The 22,266-nt window shown below is 32.6% G+C and overlaps 1 pseudogene; it reads left to right on the top strand.

The window, feature by feature from the left end:
• The first annotated feature begins 17,245 nt into the window (after positions 1 to 17,245).
• Positions 17,246 to 21,594, top strand: LOC107501877 (annotated as a pseudogene).
• The last annotated feature ends 672 nt before the right edge of the window (positions 21,595 to 22,266 follow it).

A 22,266-nucleotide genomic window follows, 5' to 3' on the forward strand; every position in this document is an offset into this window, starting at 1 on the left:
TGAGGTGATTTCTCATTGTGGTTTTGATTTGCATTTTATGATGATTAGTGATAAGCATCTCTTCATATGTCTGTTGACCATCTCTATGTCTTTTTTGGAGATATGTCTCTTCATGTCTTCTGCTTATTTTTTGATCATATTGTTTATTATTTTGTTATTGAGTGGTATGAGTTTCTTATGTTTTGAATATCAATCCCTTATCATATATATCATCTGTGAGTATATTCTCCCATTCAGTAGATTGCCTTTCTTTTTTATTGATGGTAAACTTTGCTGTGCAGAAGACTTTCAGTTGCTTATTTTTGCTTTTGTTTCCCTTGCTCGAGGGGACCTATTCACAAGATTGATGTAAAATTGTTTACCATCTATGTTCTCTTTCAGGAGTTTAATGGTTTTAGGTTTTACATTTGAAACTTTATTTTGATTTTATTTTTATGTGGTGTAAGAACCTGGTTCAGTTTTATTTTAGTTTTGTATGTATCTGTCCAAATTTCCCAGCTCCACACGTTGAAGAAACTATCATTTCTTCATTGTATATTCTTTCTCCTTTGTCATAGATTAGTTGACTATATCAACAAGCATTTATTTTTTGGATACTCTCTTGTGTTCCATTGATCTCTATGTGTCTGTTTATGTGCCAGTACCATAATGTTTTGATTATTATAGCTTTATAGTATAGCTTAATATCAAGTGGTTTGATACCTTCTACCTTGTTCTTTTTCTATGTTGCTCTGGTAGTCAGGATCTTTTGTGACTTTATATACATTTTAGGATTTTATTTTTTTAGGGAAAGTATGAATGCTTTGTTTATTAGCTTCAGAAGATGGGATTGTAACTGCTACATCCAGACCAAAGTTAACCTGACACAGTTAACTGTACTTAGATAACAGGGAAGGTATACATTGATTTAGAGAAACATAGCTGATCTTTAATAAGGAATAAAAGAAGGTGACAGAATAAAACATTTGCTCTCCTTCAAGACATAGCCCAGACCATTTGACTTTAACTCAGAGCAGTCTAAATGGAATGATTAGGGTAGTGTAGTGACTGAGATGTTATACTCAAAGTCTCAAATGGATATAAAATAGCCCGTTTTCCCATATTCTCTTTTATATGTACCTTAAATTATCAGTGTTTTAAAAATTTTTTTAAAAATTTATTTATTTAAGTTAGTTTCAAGTATATGGTACATTGGTCGTCTAACCATCTATACAGTTTATAAAACAATCTCCCCAGTTGCTTCTTCCCTTTTCTAGGCTTGAGAAGAATGCCATTTTTTTTTGATAGCTATCGCATTCAATTTGTAGGTTGCTTTGGGTAATGTGGTCATTTAATGATATTAATCCTTCTAACTCATGAGAATGGCATATTAGTCTCTTTATTTGAGTCCTTTTTGCTTCCTTTTTTCAATGTTTTACAGGTTTCAGAGTACTTGTCTTACACTTCCTTGATTAAATTTATTTCTAATTTTAAAATTATTTTTGATGCAATTGAAAATGGGATTGTTTTCTTAATTTCTTCTTCTGAGTGTTCATTACTAGTGTATAAAACATGGCAGAATTCTGTATATTAATTTTGTATTTTTCCGCTACTGAACTTTTTTTATTAATTCTATTGATTCTGGATGAATTCTTTAAGTTTTTTTTTTATATGCAGTATTATGTCATCTGAAAATAATGACAATTTTACTTCTCTTCAGTTTGGATGCCTTTTATTTCTTTTTATTGTCTGATTGCTGTGACTAGCTCTTCCAATGCTATATTTAGTAATAGTGGTGAAACTGGGCAAACTTGTCTTGTTCCTGATGAAAGTTTTTGCTATTGTGTATGATGTCATCTGTGGGCTTGTCATATATAGCCTTTACCCTGTTGAGATAAGTTTATTCTATACCACTTTGCTGAGAATTTTTTTTATCATAAATGGATTTTAAATTTTGTCACATGTGTTTTCTAAATCCATTGAGGTGATCATATGAATTTTATCCTTGGTTTTCTTGATGTGATGAATCACATATGTTATTTTACAGATATTGAACCACCCTTGCATGTCTGGTACAGATCCCACTTGGTTATGGTGAATAATCCATTAACCTATCTGTTAATATTTTGTTGAGGATTTTTGCATCTTTGGTATCAAATATATTGGTCTGTAATTCTTTTTTTTTTTTTTTTAGTATTTTCTTCTGGTATTAGTATTGGAGTAATTATGACCTCAAATAATGACTTTGGAAGTATTCGTTCATCTTCAATTTTTTGGGATAGGTTGAGATAGATAGATATTTATTTTTCTTAAATGTTTGGTGAAGCTGTTCTGATTTTGGCTTTTGTTCATTGGGTGATTTTTATAAATCACTGCTTCAATTTTATTTCTAGTAATTGATCTGTTCAGATTTTCTTTTTCTTCCGTTTAGTCTTGAAAGGTTTTATTTTTCTAGAAATTTATCCATTTTTTTTCTAGATTGTCCAAATTGTTTGTATGTAATTGTTTATAGTATTCTTTAATCACCCTTTGTCTCTTGTTAGTTGTAGGCTCTCTTCTTTCATTTTTGATTTTATTTATTTGAGTTCTCTTTTTTTGATGAGTTTAGCTAGAGGTTTCTCAATTTTATTATTCTTTCAAAGAACCAACTCTTAGTTTTATTGATATTTTCTATTGTTTTTCTAATCTCTATTTCATTTATTTCCACTAATTTTTATTATTTCCTTTCTTATACTTACTTTGGTTTTTGTTTGTTCTTTTTTTCTAGTTTGTCTAGATGTGAAGTTAGATTACTTCTTTGGGATTTTTCCTGCTTTGTGAGGTGGCTTTTATAGCTATAAATGTTCTTCTTACAGCCACTTTGCTGCATCCCACATTTTGTAAAGTCGTGTTTTTATCTTCATTTATCTCAAGGTAGTTTTTGATTTTCTCTTTGATCCATTGGTTGTTTAGTGACATATTGTTTAATCACCATGTATTCATGTCCCTCCCCCCCAACCCCAGTTTTTTTCTTCTAGGTGATTTCTAGTTTTATGCCATTGTGATTAGAAAATATACTTGATATAACCTCAATCTTTTTGAATTTATTGAGGTTTGTTTTGTAACCTAATATATGGTCTATCCAGGAAAATTTGCCATGTGAATATGAGAAAAATGTGTAATTTGCAGCTCTAAAAATGCCAATTATGTGTATCTCATCTAATTGGGCATTTGAGAACAATTTTTCCTCATTATCTGTTGGAATAATCTATCCGTTTACATAAGAGGAGTGATAAAGCCCTCAAGTATTATTAGATTATTGTTGATTTCTCACATTATGTTTATGAATATTTGCTTTAGATACTTGGGTGCTCTTGTGCTGGGTATGTAGGTATTTACAATTGTTATATCCTCTTTGTGGATAGGCCCCCTTATCATTATGTAATGTCTTTCCGAGTTTCTTTCTGCATTTTTTTTTGTTTTAAAGACTATTTTGTCTGATATGAGTGTTGCTACTCTAGCTTTATTTTTACTTCTATTTGTATGAAATATCTTTTCCATCTCTCCATTTTCAGTCTCTGTGTGTCTTTCAATTTAAAATGAGTCTCTTATGGGCAGCATATAAATGGGTCTTGTTGTTGTTGTTTTTAACGCATTCTGTGACCCTGTGTTTTTTTGATTGAGACATTTAGTGAATTTACATTTAGAATAATTATTGATAAGTATGTGCTTATTGCCATTTTGTTTTTTTTTTTTTTTGGTTCTTATGTGGTTCCCTCTTCTTTTCTTGATCTCTTTCCTTTTGTTACTCTGGTATTCTTTAGTGTTTTTATTGAGTTTTATTATTATTATTATTATTATTATTATTATTATTTTTGGGTGAGGCAACCCTTGATTGACCTTTCAGATTGAAAGGAACTTGTCAGGCTTACGATTCCTTCTTTTTTTTATTTTTATTTTTTATGCCATCTGACTTTCCTAGATGGTCTCTCATCCAAGTACTAACCAGCTCCGACTCTGCTTAGCTTCCAAGATCAGATGGATTGGGCTTGTTCAGGCTAGCATGGCTGTAGACTATTTTTATTTTTTGAGTATTATTTGTATTTTTAAGTTTGTCATTGCAATGAGATTCCTATATACCCATTTTTATTTATAACAATCTGATTTTAAGCTGATAGGTGTTTAAGTTCGAACACATTCTAAAAGCACTACATTTTTATTCCCCTCCACTCTTTATGTTGTTGATGTTTTGTTTCATATCATTTGATTTTATGTGTCTTGTGACTGTTTCTTGTGCTTATAGTTAATTTCACTGCTTTCGTCTTTTAACCTTCACGTTCACTTTTTAATGGGTTGATTTACTGTGTTTGTTATATATTTGCCTTTATCAATGATATTTTTTTTCTTTCCTGTGTTTTCTTATTCCTGGTGATGGCCTTTTTTTCCTGCACAAATAAGATGCTTTAACATTTATTTTAAAGCCAGTTTAATGGTGGTGAACTCCTTTAGTTTTCACTTGTCTGGGAAACTCTTTATCTCTCGTAAATTTTGAATAATAAAATTGATGGATATAGTGTTCTGGATTTTAGGTGCCCTTCTTTCAGCATATAAACTATTTCTTGCCACTCCCTTCTGGCATGTAAAGTTGCTGCTAAGAAATCAGCTGACAGTCTTATGAGGTTTCCCTATGTGACTTGTTGGCTCCCTCTTGCTGCCTTTAAGATTGTCTCCTTATTCTTAATTTTTGCCATTTTAACTACAATATATCTTGGTGTGGGTTCTTTGGGTTCTTCTTGCTTGGAACTCTCTGTGCTTCCTGGACCTGGGTGTTTGGTTCCTTCCCTAGATTAGAATAGTTGTCAGCCATTATTTCCTCAAATATACTTCCTATATCTTTCTCTCTCTTCTGCCAGAATTCTGATAATGTGCATATTAGAGTGTTTGATGCTATCCCAGAGGTCTCTTACTATCCTCATTTAAATTTTTTTTTGGTTCTTATCAAGGTAATAGAGTAAGTAAATGCTGTGCTCACGTCTTATCATGACCAGATTAAAATTACAACTAAATTATAGAATATTCAACCTGGAGAACCACCTGAAGACTAGCTGAACATAACTCCTATAACTAAAGATATAAAAGAGGTCACATCAAGACTAGTAGGAGGGATGGAAATGTGAAATGACTGGCAGTTGAAAATTAGGAGGAATATTTTGACTGTGAAGTGGAGTGAGGGGCACTTGCACCACACTAGGGTTTCCCAGCCCAGGGTTCTACTGCCAAGAAAAGCAGTCCTCACAAAATTTGGCTGTGAAAATCAGCAGGGATTCCAACCATCCTGGTGAAATAGAGGCTACTTAAAACCCAGACGTCTCCTTAAAGGGCTCAGACACAGACTCACCTGTGCTCACGGTACTCATCCTGGGCTCTGGTGGAGGGACAGCAGCTTGGGAGATGCCAGAGATATAAAAAAAAGACTGTTTTTTGTGGGTTTGGGCCAAAGGATAGAACACAAGGCCAGCATTGTCCCTTTGTTGAGCCCTCCTGTGCTGCCTATAGGCAGGCACCATTTTGGCTGTGTTGAGCCTCTCACCTATATGGCAAAACCTGATTCTGCTTTAGCTTGATTTGTTTGATTCATCCTGTTGAATCACTGAGACTCCAGGCCACATTGCTGGAAGCATTTTCATGAATAGGCAAAGAGCCCCACCCTACACACTCAGCAGCCTTAAGTAGCAGTAAAAAAGCCTTGGCTCCTATGCCTCTAGAATAATGAGTGTTGGAAGGCAACCAGCCCCAGTCCAAGCTGCAGCATTTCTTGAACAAATCTCAGTGGTCTGCGGGCCTGAGGTGTACAGTAGATAGCCTCAGTGTGATCTAAAACTTGTAAGTGGCCACAGGCTCAGCACTGGCACCAAATCTGAATCTGCACTAAATTGGAAAACACAGGTTATCCTATCCTGGTGACTCTTTGGGACACCACCTCAGCTAGCTTGTGTACTGCCTGAAGATCTTTCAACTGCTGAGAAGTGGATAGCTAGCAAGCAGCCTCAAGCCTTGGGGTACCCTCGGCCTTTTGCTGAGCTGCCCCGAGCCCAGTACTGGTGACAACTGGCCTTGGTTTGCAGCATGGCTTCTCCCACATGCCTACAGGCACAGCATGGCAGCAATCAATCATAACATTGTAGCTCCTACCAGGAAAACCCTGGGTGGTCACAGACAGAGACTAATCTTGGTTTACCTGGAAGCCCCTCCTGAGGGAACACAGAATCAACATGTCCAAAGGCTAGTGTCAGACAACAGACCGCCACCTGATTAGCTCACAAGTGGCACATCTGAACAGTGGTCTCAACAGGTCCATGAGCATGCTTGGGCAAATACCACTCTGTGGGGTCAGCCCCCTACACAGAAGCTTATGTACTATGGCATAGCCAGTTTTCACAACCAGGTAGCTTGAGAGTCAATCTAAACCAGTGATATGCCAACAGCAATCAAGGCTCAACTATAATAGAAGGGCACATGTACTCACACAAGGGACAATTCTAGAGTATTTGACACACGTGATCAGAGACACTACACAACTGGACCACACAGGGCACCTCCTACATAAATGCAGAGTCCTAATGAAGATGAACCTACAAAGGCCCACATCAAGACATATCATGTTTAAAATTCCAAAAGTTAAAAACAAAAAGAGAATCTCAAAAGCAGCAAGAGAGGCTGTTGTTTACCTACAAGGGAGCTCTCATAAGATTGTCAGCCAATTTCTCAACAGAAACTGCAGGCCAAAAGATTGGCAGGAAATACTCAAAGTGATGAAAGGTAAGGACCCACAACCAAGACAACTCTTTACAGCAAGGCTATTGATGAAAATTAAAAGTGACATAAAGAGCTTTCTGGACAGGAAAAAGCTAAAGAAATTCATCACCACCAAGACAGTGTTACAAGAAATGTTAAAGGGACTTCTTTAAGAAGAAGAAGGGAATGAGTAAGCAAAACACTTACAGAAAAAGGTATATCTGATTTAGAGCAGGCTATAATAAAAGCTGTGTTTTGGAAAGTTTATATTATATGTCCACTTACTGTGTTTTAATATAGAATTGAAGGAATACAGAATACAATATAATCTAGATCTTTTAATATAGATCCTTTATATTTTGTGTATGATTCAAAATGGGTTTACTTCTGCCGTATGTAGCAGAAGTTAATGTAAGACCACAAACATTGGTCTTACACAATGTTGGCCTCAAATGTTAAAGTAAAAATACGTGTATATATTTGAATAAAATAAAAGGCATCCTCCCCCCCCCCCCACAAAAAAAGAAGAAATGGGCAAGGGAAGAACATAAATATGAATAATAAAATGACAATAACTATGTACTTATCAATTATCACTCTAAATTTTAATGGATTAAATGCTCCAATTGAAAGACATAAGAATGAGAAAACAAGACCCATACATATGCTATTTACAAGAGACCCACTTTAGATTGAAAAACACACAGACTGAAAGTAACGGGATGGGAAAAGGTATTTAATGGTAACGAAAATGAAAAAAGCTTGGGTATCAATACTTCTATCAGACAAAATAACTTTAAAACAAAGGCCATAGTAAGGAACAAAGAAGGACATTAAATAATGATAAAGGGATCAATTCAACAAGAGGACATAAACCAAGTAAAAATTTATGCACCCAACATAGGAGCACCTAAATATATAAAGCAAATATTGACTGACGTAAAGGGAGAGATCAATAGTAATACATTTACAGTAGGGGAGTTTAACCCTTCATTAAGAGCATTGGATAGATTTTCCAGACAGGAAATCAGCAAGGAAATAGCAGGCTTAAATAAAACATAAAATCTGATGAATTTAACAGATATTTGTAGAGCATTTCACCCTAAAGCAGTAGAATATGCATTCTTCTCAAATACACATAGAGTATTTTCCAAGATATACTATGTGTTAGGCCACAAAACAAGTCTCAATAAATTTAAGGAAATTGAAATATCAAGCATCTTCTCTGACCACAATGATATAAAGTTAGAAACCAATGACAAGAAAAGAAACCTGAAAAACATATAAACATGGAGGCTAAATAACACGCTACTAAATAATGAAGAATTAACAATGAGATCAAGAACAAAATTAAAAGCTACTTTGAGAAGGATGAAGATGAAAACACGATGACCCCCAATCTATGGGGGCACAACAAAAGCAGTCTTAAGAACGAAATCCATAGTAATACCTTAATAAAAAAGAAATATCTCGAATAAACAATCTAAGCTTATACTTAAAAAAAAAAACTAGAAAAAAGACAACTATCACAGCCCGAAGTGAGTAGAGGAAGGAAATGATAAAGATCAGAACAGAAATAAACAAGTAGAGTCTAAAAATACAAACAATTAATGAAACCAAGCATCGATCCTTGAAATATAAAGAAAATTGATAAACCTTTAACCAGACTCATCTAGAAAATAAGAGAGAGGACCCAAATAAAGAAAATAAGAAATGAAAGACAGATATATAGATCAATAGAACAAAATAGAGAGCTCAGAAATAAATACACACCTATGACATAGGAAGCAAAAATATACAATGGTGTAAAGACAGTCTATTCAATAAACAGTTTTGGGAAAGCTGGACAGATACATACCAAAGGAAAAGAAAAAAAGGAAAGGAAAAACAAAACAAAACAAACCACCTTCTTACACCATATACAAGAATAAAATAAAATGGATTAAAGACATAAATGTGAGATCTGAAACCATACAAATCTTAGAAAAAAAACATAGGCTGTAAACTCTTTGACATTGCTCTTAGTAATGTTTTTTGAATATGTCTCCTTAGACAAGAGTAATAAAAGAAAAAATAAGCAAATGGGACTACATCAAACTAAAGAGTTTTTGAAGTAAATAATCCATCAACAAAACAAAAAAGCAACCCACTAAATGGGAGAAGATATTTGCCAATAATACATCCAATAGGGGCTTAATAATCAAAGCATATAATAAATTCATTCAACTTAACACTAAAAAGAAATTCAGTTAAAAAGTGTGCAAAGGACCTAAAATCACATTTCTCTAATAGATGGCCAATAGACATTAAAAGATGCTCAATTTCACTAATTATCAGAGAAATGCAAATTAAAACCACGATGAGATATCACCTCACACCTGTTATCAATAAATCAACAAACAACAAGTGTTGTCAAGGATGTGGAGAAAAGGCAACTCTCATGCACTTTTGGGGGGATAGCAAATTGGTACAGTATTATGGAAAACAGTATGGAGGTTCCTCAAAAAATAAAAAATAGCTCTATGGCTATGCTACCCTGAACAAGCCCGATCCTGTCTGAACTTGGAAGCTAAGCAGAGTTGGGCCTGGATAGTACTTGGCTAGGAGACCACCTAGGAAGACAAGTTTCGGTAGGCATAAAAAATAAAAAATAAGGGATTGTAAGCTGACAAGGTCCTTGCAATCTGTGAGGTTAACCAAGGGTTTTGTCTCCTAAAAAAAAAAAAAATTAAAAATAGAACTACCTACAACTTAGCAATTCCACTTCTTGGTTTTTATCCAAAGAAATTAAAAATTATTTCAAAAACAAATGTGCACTTTTATGCCCATTACAGCATTATTTACAATAACCAAGTTGTAGAAGAAACCTAGGTACCCATAATAGACAACTGGATAAAAAAGAAGCAATACATATATATGATGGAATATTACTTAGCCATACAAAGAATGAAATCTTTCCATTTGTGGCAACATGGATGGACCTAGAGGATGTTATGCAAAGTGAAATAAGAGACAGAGATAGACAAATACAATATAATTTCACATATATGTGAAACTAAAAAATAAAATAAATGGACAAGCAAAGCAGAAAAAAATTCTTAGATACAGAGAACAAATTGATAGGTGGAGGTTGGGGCTAGGTAAAAAAAGGGAAGGGATTAAGAAGTACAAATTGGTAGTTACAAAATAGACATGAGATGTAAAGTACAGTATAGGGAATATAGTCAATAATATTATAGTAACTACATATGGTGCCAGGTTGGGTACTAGATTTATATGGGTGATCACTTTGTAAGTTATATAAATGTCTAATCATTATGTCATACACCTAAAAGTATTATAATACTTTACATCAACTGTAATTTAAAATTCAAAAAAATACCGATTATAAGTAAATGATGGGGAGCAGGAGGTAAAGGGAAGATGTCAGAAAAGGTAGCAAAGTGTATGTGTCTCTCCACCTAGACCACAGTAACAGTGGAAGAATCGTCTGTTATACGTATTAGAAATCTAGTGTCAATGAGAGGCTGGAAGCTTCTGTTGAAGACTTGAACACCAAATTGCAGTTAGTTTTAGTCATTGTCAAAACCTAGCACAATAGCAGCTACCCAGCTCTCAACCCTCAGCCCACTGGCAATCAGCTGTGCACCTTTCCTGGAGTAGCCTGCATATAATTTGTGAGAGCTGGAGTAGGTAATAAATACTCTGTTGGCCAAATATCAAGGATCTCTGCTACTTTAGATCATGAAGTGCAGATACAAAAGTAAACAACAATTGTTACAAACTGGAATGCCAGTTATGAAGTCCCTTTACCTCTGGCTGAAGTAACTTTTAAGGAATTTAAGTGGCTGATATCTTTTTCCCCCCTCCTCTTATTTTGTGTCTTTTGTGGAGTCATGGGAGGCCTAGGGCATTCAAAAGCAATCACTTATAAGAAGAATTAAAATGATACTGTGCATGCCCAGGGAAAGATGCAAGGTCAGAAAATACCTGAGAAAACTCTAATACCTCTGTTTGCTCCCCAGCACAAGGCAGCATATTGTAATCCAAAACAAAACAACTGTTAAAGAGGTAAAGAATCTGATCTCTAGAGTTACTACATTATAAGTTTGGCCAGTAAATCAAGTTTTCCTAATTTTTTTTATGTCCAGTTCTTAACTAAAAAAATATCACAAGGCATATAAAAAATAGGAAAAATTATTTATTCAAAGGAAAAAAGTCAACTAAGACTAACCCTGAGAAAGACCAAATATTAGACTTACTATCTCAACTGCTCTAAAACAACTCACTTAAAGATCCTATAAACTAAAAGAAGACATGGATAAAGCCAAGAAAATGATATATTAACAAAATGACAATATTAATAAAGAGAAAACACTGTGAAACAAAATAAATTCTGAAGCTGAAAACTAAAATAACTCATTAAAAAAATTTACTACAGGGACTGAAAGCAGATTTGAGCAGTAAAAAAAAGAATCAGAGAATTGAAGATGGGATTTTAGAATTATCAAGTCTGAAAAACTTGAAAAGAAAGGGAAAAGAAAGGGAAAATACTGAAGCAAAGTAAATACACCTTATGGGATATTTGGGACACCATCAAATGGGTCAACACATACATTGTGGACATGCCAGAAAAAGAAAGAAGAGAGAGATTTTTTAAAGAAATAATGGCCAAAACTTCTCAAATTTGGTAAAAACACATGAATAAAAACATTTAAGAAGATCAAAAACTGCAAGCAGGGTAAACCCAAAGAGATTCACATTGAACCACATTATAATCAAACTTTTGAATTTAAAGACAAAAAAAAAAAAAAGGCTTGAAAGCAGAAAGAGAAAGGAACTACAAGAGAGCATCCCTTAGATTATTAGTGAGTTTCTCATTAGAAAACTCAGATATCAGAAGGCAGAAGGTTGATATATTTAAAACACTGAAGGGAAAAGTCTGTCAACAAAGAATTGTATATCTAGCAAAAGTGTTCTTAAAAATGAAGGATAATTTAAGATATTTCCAGAAGAACAAAAGTTGGTTGAGTCAGTTACCATTAGACCTGCTCTTCAGGAAAGGCTTTAATGAATCCTTCAGGTTGAAATCAAACACTAGACAGTAGCCTAAAATCATAGGAAGAAATAGACATTTCTTATAATAGACATGGACAATTATAAAGGCTAGTATTATCTTATAACTTTGGATTGCCACCACAAATTTTATTTTTAACATAATTTAAGATGCTAAGGAATAAAAAATAGTTATTAGCCTATTTCTTGGACACACAATACTTAAAGATACAGTTATGTGGCATAAATAAAAATGGTTTAACAAAGCTGTATAAGAGGAGAGATTGTACATGTTATTGCAGTTAATTTATACAAATTAAAAAGACAGTGTTACAACTTTTTTGTGTGAAAAGTAATCCTCATGTAACCACAAATAAAGTAGCTATTGAATATACTCAAAATGAAATGAGACAGGAATGAAAACTTCACTGCAAATTGTCAACAAAACAACAACAAAAAAACAATGTTGTATAAATGAAGAAGGAAAGTTACAGGACATACAGAAAACAATGACAAAAGTAAGTTTTTCTTGTTGGTTTTTACTTTAAATGTAAATAAATTAAACTCTCCAATCAAAGACAGTAATTTGGAAAAGATATTTAAAAAACACACACAATGTAATATAATTATGACACATTATGGAATTGCACACATTAAATCTATATAATTTTATTAACCAATGTCACCCCAAGAAATTTAGTAAAAAAATGTTCAAAATATGTGATAAATAAAAAAGACTTACTTTAGACCCAAAGACACAAGTAAGTTAAAAGTTAAAAGATGCAAAACAATTATTACATTCAAATAGTAAGCAAAACTGGGCAGAGTTATCTCTATGAATGTCAGACAACATAACCTTAAAATGAAAAAAAAATACATTATATAGTGTTTTTAAAATCAACATACCAAGAAGATAAACAGTTATAAACATTTACACACTTAATAACAAACCATCAGAATATATAAAGAAAAAAGAATTATAGAATTAAAAAGAGAAATAGACATTCTGCAATAATACTGGAGCCTTTAATACCTCTTTATCTCAATAATGCACAAAACAACCAAACAGAGATATGTAAGAATATAGAGAACTTGAGCAACACAGTAAACTATATGGATCTAATAGACACATGCAGAGCATTCACCCAACAGCAACAGAATACATATTTTTTTCAACTGCATATGGAACAGTCTCAAAAATAGGCCATGTTTTAGGCCACAAACAAGCCTCAATAAATTTATAAAAATAAATATCATACAAAGTACATTCTCAAATCACAGTGGAAGAAGAAAGAAATTAATAAGAAGAACTAAAAAATTTACAAATTTCTGAAAATATACAACACTCTTGGATGAGCAATGAATCAAAGAAGTCACAAGAGATATTAGAAAATCCTTGGAGATGCCTAGAAGTCAAAATACAACCATAACATTTGATACAGAGTGAAAGCAGGGCTAAGAGATAAGTTTATAGCTGTAAATGCTGATGTTGAAAAAAGAAACCAACATCCTAACTTGGTAACTTAAGAAACTAATGAAAGAACAAACAAAATACAAAGCAAGTAAAAGAGTAATAAAAAACTGACAAAGATAAGCAAAACAGAAAAAAGTTAAAAAACAAAAAGAAATTAAAAAATAAATGTGTAATCACTATTCTGTACACCTGAATCTAATATAAAATAATATTGAATGTCAGCAATAACTGAAAAAAAACCAGAAGGCATCCAAATTGAAAAGAAGTAAAATTATTCTGTTTGTAGATGACAGACATATCTAGAAACCCATAATGATTCCTCAAAACTCTTTTAAAATTAATAAACATATTCAGCAACATTTCAGGAGATAAAAATCAACATGCAAAAAATATGTATTTCTATTCACTAATAATGAAAGATCTGAAAAAAATGAAAACTTTATTTATACTTAGTAATTAAGTTAACCATGTAGGTGAAAGATTTGCACAATTAAAACAACAAAACATTGATTAAATACTCTAAAGAAAACATAAATACAAAGATATCCCATATTCATAAGTTGGAAGACTTAATATTATTAAGATGTCAATACTAGCCAAAGCTATCTATAGGTTCAATAAAATTTCTGTTAAAGCATCAATGAAGTTCCATATGCTGTACTTTACATTCCTATGATTATATTTATAACTGTCAACTTTTACTTAATTTCTTTCACCTTTTTCACCCATCGCCCTAAACCCCTCCATTCTAGCAACTAGTTTATTGTCTGTGTCTATGAGTTTGTTTCTGTTTTGTTTGTCCATTTATTTATTTTGTTTGTTTGTTTTTTAGATTCCACGTATAAATGGAATTATATGCCATTTATTATTGTCTGACCTGTTTCACTTAGTATAATACCCTCTGGGTCGATCCATTGAGATTACTTCGTAAGGTATATAAATGTCTAATCACTATGTTGTACACCTGAGACTAACATAATATTGTATGACAAGTGTAATTGAAAACTAAATTTTAATTAAATATATTGAAGTGACATTGGTTAATAAAATTATATAGGCTTCAAGCATACAATTCTCTGATACGTCATCTGTATATTGCATTGTGTGTTCACCACTCAAAATTAAATGTCCTTCCATCACCATATATTTGATCCCCTTAACCCTTATCTACCTTTCCTCATCCCCATTTCCCTCTGGTAACCACAAAACTGTTGTCTGTGTCTATGAGTTTTTGTTTGTTTGTCTTGTTTGTTTGTTGCTTTTGGTTTTATATTCCACACATGAGTGAAATAATATGGTTCTCCACTTTTTCTGTCTGATTTATTTCACTTAACATGATAATCTCAAGATCTAACCATGTTGTTGCAAATGGAAGTATTTCGTCTTTTTTTCATGGCTGAATAATACTCCATTGTATATATGTTCTATATCTTCTTTTTTCAAACATCTATTGAAGGGCACTTTCAATAGTTTTTATGTCTTGGTCACTGTGAATAATGCTGTAGTGAACATCAGAGTGCATATATCTTTATGGATAAATATTTTCAAGAGTTTTGGGTAGATACCAAGCATAGGAATTACTGAGTCATATAGTTATTCTATTCTTAAGTTTTTGAGAAACCTCCATTCTGTTTTCCATAGTGGCTGTACCAATTTACATTCTCACCAGCAGTGTATGAGGGTTCATTTTCCCTCACAACCTCTCCAACACTTGTTATTACTTTCTTGTTGATGATAGCCATTCTAACAGGTGTGAGGTGGTATCTCATTGTGGTTTTGATTTGAATTTCTATAATAACTGGTGAAATCATTCCATAGTGAAGTTGTTAGCATGTCTGATTTACACACAAAATATCCTGGGTTTGATAACCAGCAGCAAGGGTTTTTTTCTTCTACTCTCCCTCAAATACTGAACAATAAATTTGAAAAAATATCAATGATGACTTTACAGTAAGAAAAATTTATCTAAAATGTATATGGAATCTTAAAGGATCTCCAAATAGCCACAACAATCTTAAAAAAAGTTGAAGGACTTACACTTTCTTGTTTCAAAACTTACTACAAAACTACAGTAATCAAAACATTCTTATACTGGCTTAAAGACAGATATATAGAATATGGAATAGAATAGATAGCTCAGAAGTAATTTCTTGCATATATGGTAAATTATTTTTTAAATAGTGCCAAAATTTTTCAATGTAGAATAGTCTTTTAAAAAAATAGTGCTGAGAAAACTGAATATCCACATGCAAGAGAATGATCTTGGTCCCTTACCTAACACCATATACAAAATTTAACTCAAAATGAATCAAAGTCCTAGGTGTAAGAGCTCAAACTATAAAACTCATAGAAGAGACCAGGAAGAAAGCTTCATGACATTGAATGTGGTAATGATTTCTTGCATATAACACCAAAGGCATAGACAACAACAACAAAGATAGATAAGTTGAACTTTATTAAAGTAAAAAACTTTTGTGCATTAAAAACATTACCAATAGAGTGAAAAGGTATTTCACAAAATAGAAGAAATATTTGCAAACTATGTATCTAATAGAGAATTTATATCTAGAATATACAAAGAAGTCCTAAAACTCAGCAATAACAAAAGACAAACAACCCGATTCAAAAATAGGCAATGTATTTGAATATGCACATTTTTCCCAAAGAATATATGTAATGGCCAATGATGCTTCACATCACTAGTCATTAGAAAAATACAATTAAACCAGAATGAGATACAATTTCACACCCTATAAGATAGATAATATAGAAAGATCAGAAAATAACTAGTGTTACAAGTGATGTGGAGAAATTGGAACATTTGTGCTTTGCTAAAGGGAGTATATAAATAGTTCATTTACTATTAAAACAATACATTCAAAATATTAAAAATAATATTACCTCTAAACATTTGAAGAGATATTTCACACCTTTATTTTTAAGTATTATTCACAATAGCCAAAAAGTGGAAGCAACCCAAGTGCCCATCAACAGATAAACAAAATGTGGTATATACATACAATGGAATGTTAGTCCTAAAAAGAAAAGCCTGACACACGCTACAACATGGATGAACCATGCAGGTCTTATGCTATGTGAAATAAGTTAGACACAAAAGGGTAAATGTTATATGATTTCATTTATAGGAAAACATCTGTACCACATCTACTTTATCCAGTCATCCATCAAGAGCATTTCAGTTGTTTCCATGTCCTGGCCACTGCAAATAATGCTGCAATGAATATTGGGGTGCATATATCTTTGTGGACAAATGTTTTCGATTTTGAGGGGTAGACACCCAAAAGAGGGATTGCTGAATCATGTGGCAATTCTAGTCTTAATTTTTTGAGGAATCTCCACAAATACAATAAAATATTACCCCTACATATGCTATCTCTAAGAGATTTACTTCAGATTAAAAGACACATACATACTGAAGGTAAAGGGATAGAAAAAGATATTTCATGAAAATGGATATGAAAAAAAAATCTGGAATAGCAATATTTACACCAAACAAAATAGATTTTAAAACAAAGCCTATAACAAGTGACAAAGATAGATTCAGTAATCCCACTTCTGGGTATTTATATGAAAAACTCAAAATATTACTTTGAAGGGACATGTGCATCCATATGTCCATTGTAGCATTATTTACAATAGCTAAGATACGAAGACAACCTGGGCATGGATGAATGGATAAAGAAAAGGTGGTACATACGTACAATGGAATATTACTTAGTCAATAAATAAATAAATAAATAAATAAATAAATAAATAAATAAAATCTTTACATCTGAAAAAACTTGGATGGACCTAAAGGGTATTGTGTTGAGTAGAATAAGTCAGAGAAAGGAAAATGCCATATGATTTTACTTGTCTGTGGAATCTAAAGAATAAAATAAACAAATAAAACAGAAACGAACTCATAGATACAAAAAAAAATTTCGAGGGTTATTATATGAGATGGGGGTTGGTCGGGTGAGTGAAAAAGGGGGAAGGAATTAATAAGTACAAATTGGTAGTTACAAAATAGTCATGGAGATATAAATTATAGCATAAGGAATATAATCAGTAAGATTGTAGTAACTATGTACAGTGTCAGATGGGTACTAGATTTATTGGGATGATCACTTCATTAGTTTTATAGATGTCCAATTACTATGTTGTACACTTGAAACTAATAGAATATTGTATACCAACTATAACTGAAAAATAAAAATTATAAAAAGGGAATTTGGGAAACTGAAAATAGATTGTAAATAAAATAAAGTAAAACATTTTAAGTGAACTCCATTCTACTAAAATTTTCTTACCATTTAGAAGAATAATTTTATACATTCATTGAATTATTTTTCTAGAGATTTAATTGACATATAACATTGTATAAATTTAGGAGGTACGACACATTGATTTGACACATTTATATATTGCAATATGATTATCACTATAGTATTTGGTCACATCTTATTTCATACAATTAATTTTTGTGTGTGTTGAAACATTTAAAATCTAGTCTTTTAGCAACTTCAAAGTATATAATACAGTATTGTTGACTACAATCACTACACTCTGCATTAGATCATCAGAATTCATTTTCTAGCTGCAAGTTTGCAACCTTCAACCAATACACTTGATGTAGTATTAAGATCTTATAAAACCTTAAGTTCATAAAGGGCAGGTGAACAAACACAAATAAACTTGTCATAAATTTTTCTATTGGAAATGAAAAGTGGTATATTAAGCACTTACCAAAAGAGAATGGGGAATATTTAGGAGCTGAAATCTTGCTAGCATTAAGAATCTTTCATATATTTATCAGTTATTATATAATTTATAATTTTAAAACAGGAGTTCTCAATGTATAAAAATCATTAAACTACAATCATGATGGGGTATATCCTAATGAGATTGTCAAATTGAAGTTACTAAAAATGAACATTCCTGAAGCATTTAGAGAGAAGACATCCCCATAAAGAAAAGTAAAGTAGCCTGAGATGTTTCTTGTCAGTACAGGGACCAGACATAAAAACAGTGGGACAACTTCTATGGAGTGTTTATGGAGTTGAGATCTATGAATTCATTTACCACTTAGGATGTTATACATATTTTACACAGCAATAGAAAGATATACCTAAAATTTTTGGAATGTTATCAGTCAATGATTTCTCCTAAAATTTTAGTAGAAGACATAATCTATCTATCCAAGTAATATATCAAAATTTATAACACATAAATAAAGAAAATCAGGTATAGAAAGATTGCTAGTGAGCAAAGATAAAATTAAGTTTAAACAACCATAGTCATTTCAACTACAGAATATAGGTTTTTAAATAATTTAAGCGATGGAATGTTGCTTAATAACAATAATGTATAAATAATAATTTTAAATAATAATTTTCTTAATAATTTGTGATAAACCCTCAACATATACCAACAAAAAGGAAAAGAAATACAGATGGTGAATAAATGTAATGTAAAACATTGAAATTTATTACCATTCATGAAGGAATTTTAATACGTTTTACTTATAAATTTAAAATAAACTATAGATTAAATGTTAAATATAAATTATAAAAAAGGAATAATTATCATATGTTAGGAGGAGGAAGAATGAGTTTAAAAGGTACATGTAAAAGTCAGAAAACAAAAGAAGCAGCTACGTTACAGTAAAACCCAATATAAAATAGAAACGAGAGAGCCCACAAATGTTATAACTATAAATATGATCAATTCACTTCTTAAGAGACAAAAACTCTTGGATTGAACTAAAAAAGTCAGTACAACTCTATGATGTATCGTAAATATATTTGAAAAGCAAAGAAAATTAGAATTGTTGAGAAAAAATTAAAGGGAATCAAAATGAAAACAGGAATTAAATATCAATATTGGCAAAAGTAAAATTAGTGAGTGGATTGGCTGTGGGTGTGAGAAAAAGATCAAAGTCAATGAAAGTATACAGATTTGGACTGAGCAATTAGGAAGACACAGGTGAAGAAATAGTTGAGAGGAGGCAAAGGTGTCACAATCATCTGTTTGAGTCAGGTGCATACACAATTCTGTATACTACAAGACAGAATGTTCCCATTGCTATAAGTAGAGTTATACTTATTATGCTATGTAAAGGCAGTTATTCACATATTCATAAAAATACCAATATGTTCTGTGCTATAGATAGAAACTTTGAAATGGATAGCCAGTCCAATGGAAGAAAAATATAAAATCATGTTGACAAAGTAAAATGCATATTACACAATATTAAAAATACTTAAAAATGCATGCTGAAAGAGGAGAAATGAATGTGGGCTTTTAGAAATGGTTGGACAAAGAAAATCCAGGAATACATATTTTTATATAAAAGCACAGATACACATTTGTCGAGTGGTAAAGACACGCTGGATAATCATCATGACATCCTGAGACCAGCGAGGAAGATGCCTGCTCCTTTGTAAGCAGGGAACAGCAATTAAGTGTGGTTGTATATTGTTTCAAAATTCAAAATTTTAAGGAGAAACAAACAAGCATTTAATTTCTCTGTTCCATATAATCACATTAGCTCGTTATGGGAAACAGATTAACTGCCATATGGAATACATTTCGTACTACTTGACAGTGAGGACAATAGGTTCATCAAATAAATGAATTTTCTGGCATTCCATAAAACCCAGAGCCCCAGAAGTAGCATCTTTTGCCGTATCATATTTTCACATGTTTAATCTCCCCTCATCTGTATCCTCACACTCTCCTCACACTCTCCTTGTTAGCAAGAGAGGCCTCTTGATGAAATGCAACCCAGGACCAGACAAAGTCAGTTAGAAAAAAGAAGTTAACAATAGTCTCAGAAAAATATGCTCATAGAGGAAAAGCACTTAATGATATTCATTTTACTTGAGCTTATAAAATAATAGGAACAAAACATTAAAAACAGCATTAAGGTCTTGCAATAACAGATAACATGATAAATATGTTAAACTGTATTTCAGCGAAGTGCACAAATTCTTAGCTGACATTTCAGAATGATTTGGCACATTTTTTAAAAAATTTATTTTTATTATGGTGACATTGGTTAATGAAATCCTGTAAGTTTCAAGTGTACAATTCTATATATATATATATATATATTTTTTTTTTCACTCTATTTACCTTTCCCCTCTTTTTCCCCCCTCACCTTGAAGAGGCCAATTGGGGAACTTGATTTTTGAGCAATCACATTCTCAATATAACACTCACACAATAATGCAAATAATAATTGAAACAACAGCAATGACAGTCTCTGGGTGCTAGACTTAGTATATATTTATTATGGTTATATATAACATAATGCTTATCATTTTAACCATTTTAAAGGGTATAAATCAGTCTTCTATTACATTCACAGTGTTGTGTAATAACTGGTATTCAGTTACATAATTTTTCATCGCCTTTTCTTGGAGTTTATCTGCGTATTTATAATGTCGTATTTTGATAAGAGTATTTGGTACAGCTAGCTGTCCAGGCAGCTATTCCATCTGGAGACAAATCTGAAAATGTTCCAGATTTGCTGCTGTTGGATGCCACTCTTCTTTCCCTTGGCATTGAAACTGCTGGTGGGGTCATGACTATCTTTGTCAAGCACAATGCTACCAATCCTACCAAACAGACACAGACCTTTACCATCTATTTTGACAACTAGCCTGGTGTGCTCATTCAGGTTCATGAAGGCGAGCAGGCCACAACCAAGGATAACAGCCTGATTGGAAAGTTTGAACTCACAGGCATACCTCTTGCACCTTGTGATGTGCCTCAGATTGAAGTAGCTTTTGATATCAATGCCATTGGCATCCTCAAATGTCTCTGCTGTGGATAAGGGTACAGAGTACAAGCAGAGAAAAACAAGATTACCATCATTATGGACAAGGGTCGTCTGAGCAAGGAGACGTTGAGTACATGATCCAGGGAGCTGAGATGTACAAAGCTGGAGATGATAAGCGGCAGGACAAGATGTTCTCCAAAAATTCACTTAAACTTTATGTATTCAACATGAAAACAACTATTGAAGATGGAAAACTGCAAGGCAAGATCAATGATGAAGACAAACAGAAGAATCTTGAGAAGCAGATTGAAATCATCAACTGGCTTGCTAAGAACCAGACTGCAGAGAAGAAAGAATTTGAACATCATCAGAAAGGGATGTAAGACATCTACAACCCATTATTACCAAGCAGTGCCAGAGTGCAGGAGGTATGCCAGGAGGAATGCCTGGGGGCTTTCTTGGTGGCAGAGCCCCTGCTTCTGGTGGTGTCTCTTCTGGGCCAACCATTGAAGAGGTTGATTAAGCTAACCCTAAGCATAGATTTGGCGTTGTTCCACACAAAATATGGAAGGACCAAAATTTGTTGCAAATTTCATGGCTGTTTTAAAGTTGAGTTGTTATATAGGAAATAACTAGGCATTCTTGATACTTGAGTACAGAATATGTGCACAGGGAAAGAAAATAATGATGTACTTAATAAAAACTATTGCAAAGCAGAAAATACAATGTCTTAAATAAAACTATTTAAAATTGGCAAAAAGAATATATATGAGAAATGAGAAATATGTTGTGATTTTTTAAAGTTTCAAAAGATGAGTATAGGAATAAACCATGAAAAGATAAATAGCAATTAAATTTAAATGTGCAATGAAAACACTAAATTTTATGTGAGCTGTTAACCGATACACTCTATGATTTGAAAGTCTTCACCTTTTTCATTCATCTCTGGATGACAGGCTACAGTTCTATTTTTGTCTATGTTCATGAACGATATCCAAGTTCCTGCAGGGCCGACTTGGTCACTTACATATATGAATGTGCTCCACACCTTTGCATATAGTTGACGCATGTGGCATTGGGAAGCACACATTGCACAGGCAGATGTGGAATCATTAATCAAAGATCAGTGTGGTAAATATTCTAGACAACCAAATATCTTAAAGAGATGCTAGGTATCTTATGTTTAAGACAGCAG

Source organism: Rousettus aegyptiacus, unplaced genomic scaffold, assembly GCF_014176215.1.
Source record: "Rousettus aegyptiacus isolate mRouAeg1 unplaced genomic scaffold, mRouAeg1.p scaffold_m13_p_7, whole genome shotgun sequence".
In the NCBI taxonomy this organism is placed as follows: Eukaryota; Metazoa; Chordata; class Mammalia; order Chiroptera; family Pteropodidae; genus Rousettus; species Rousettus aegyptiacus.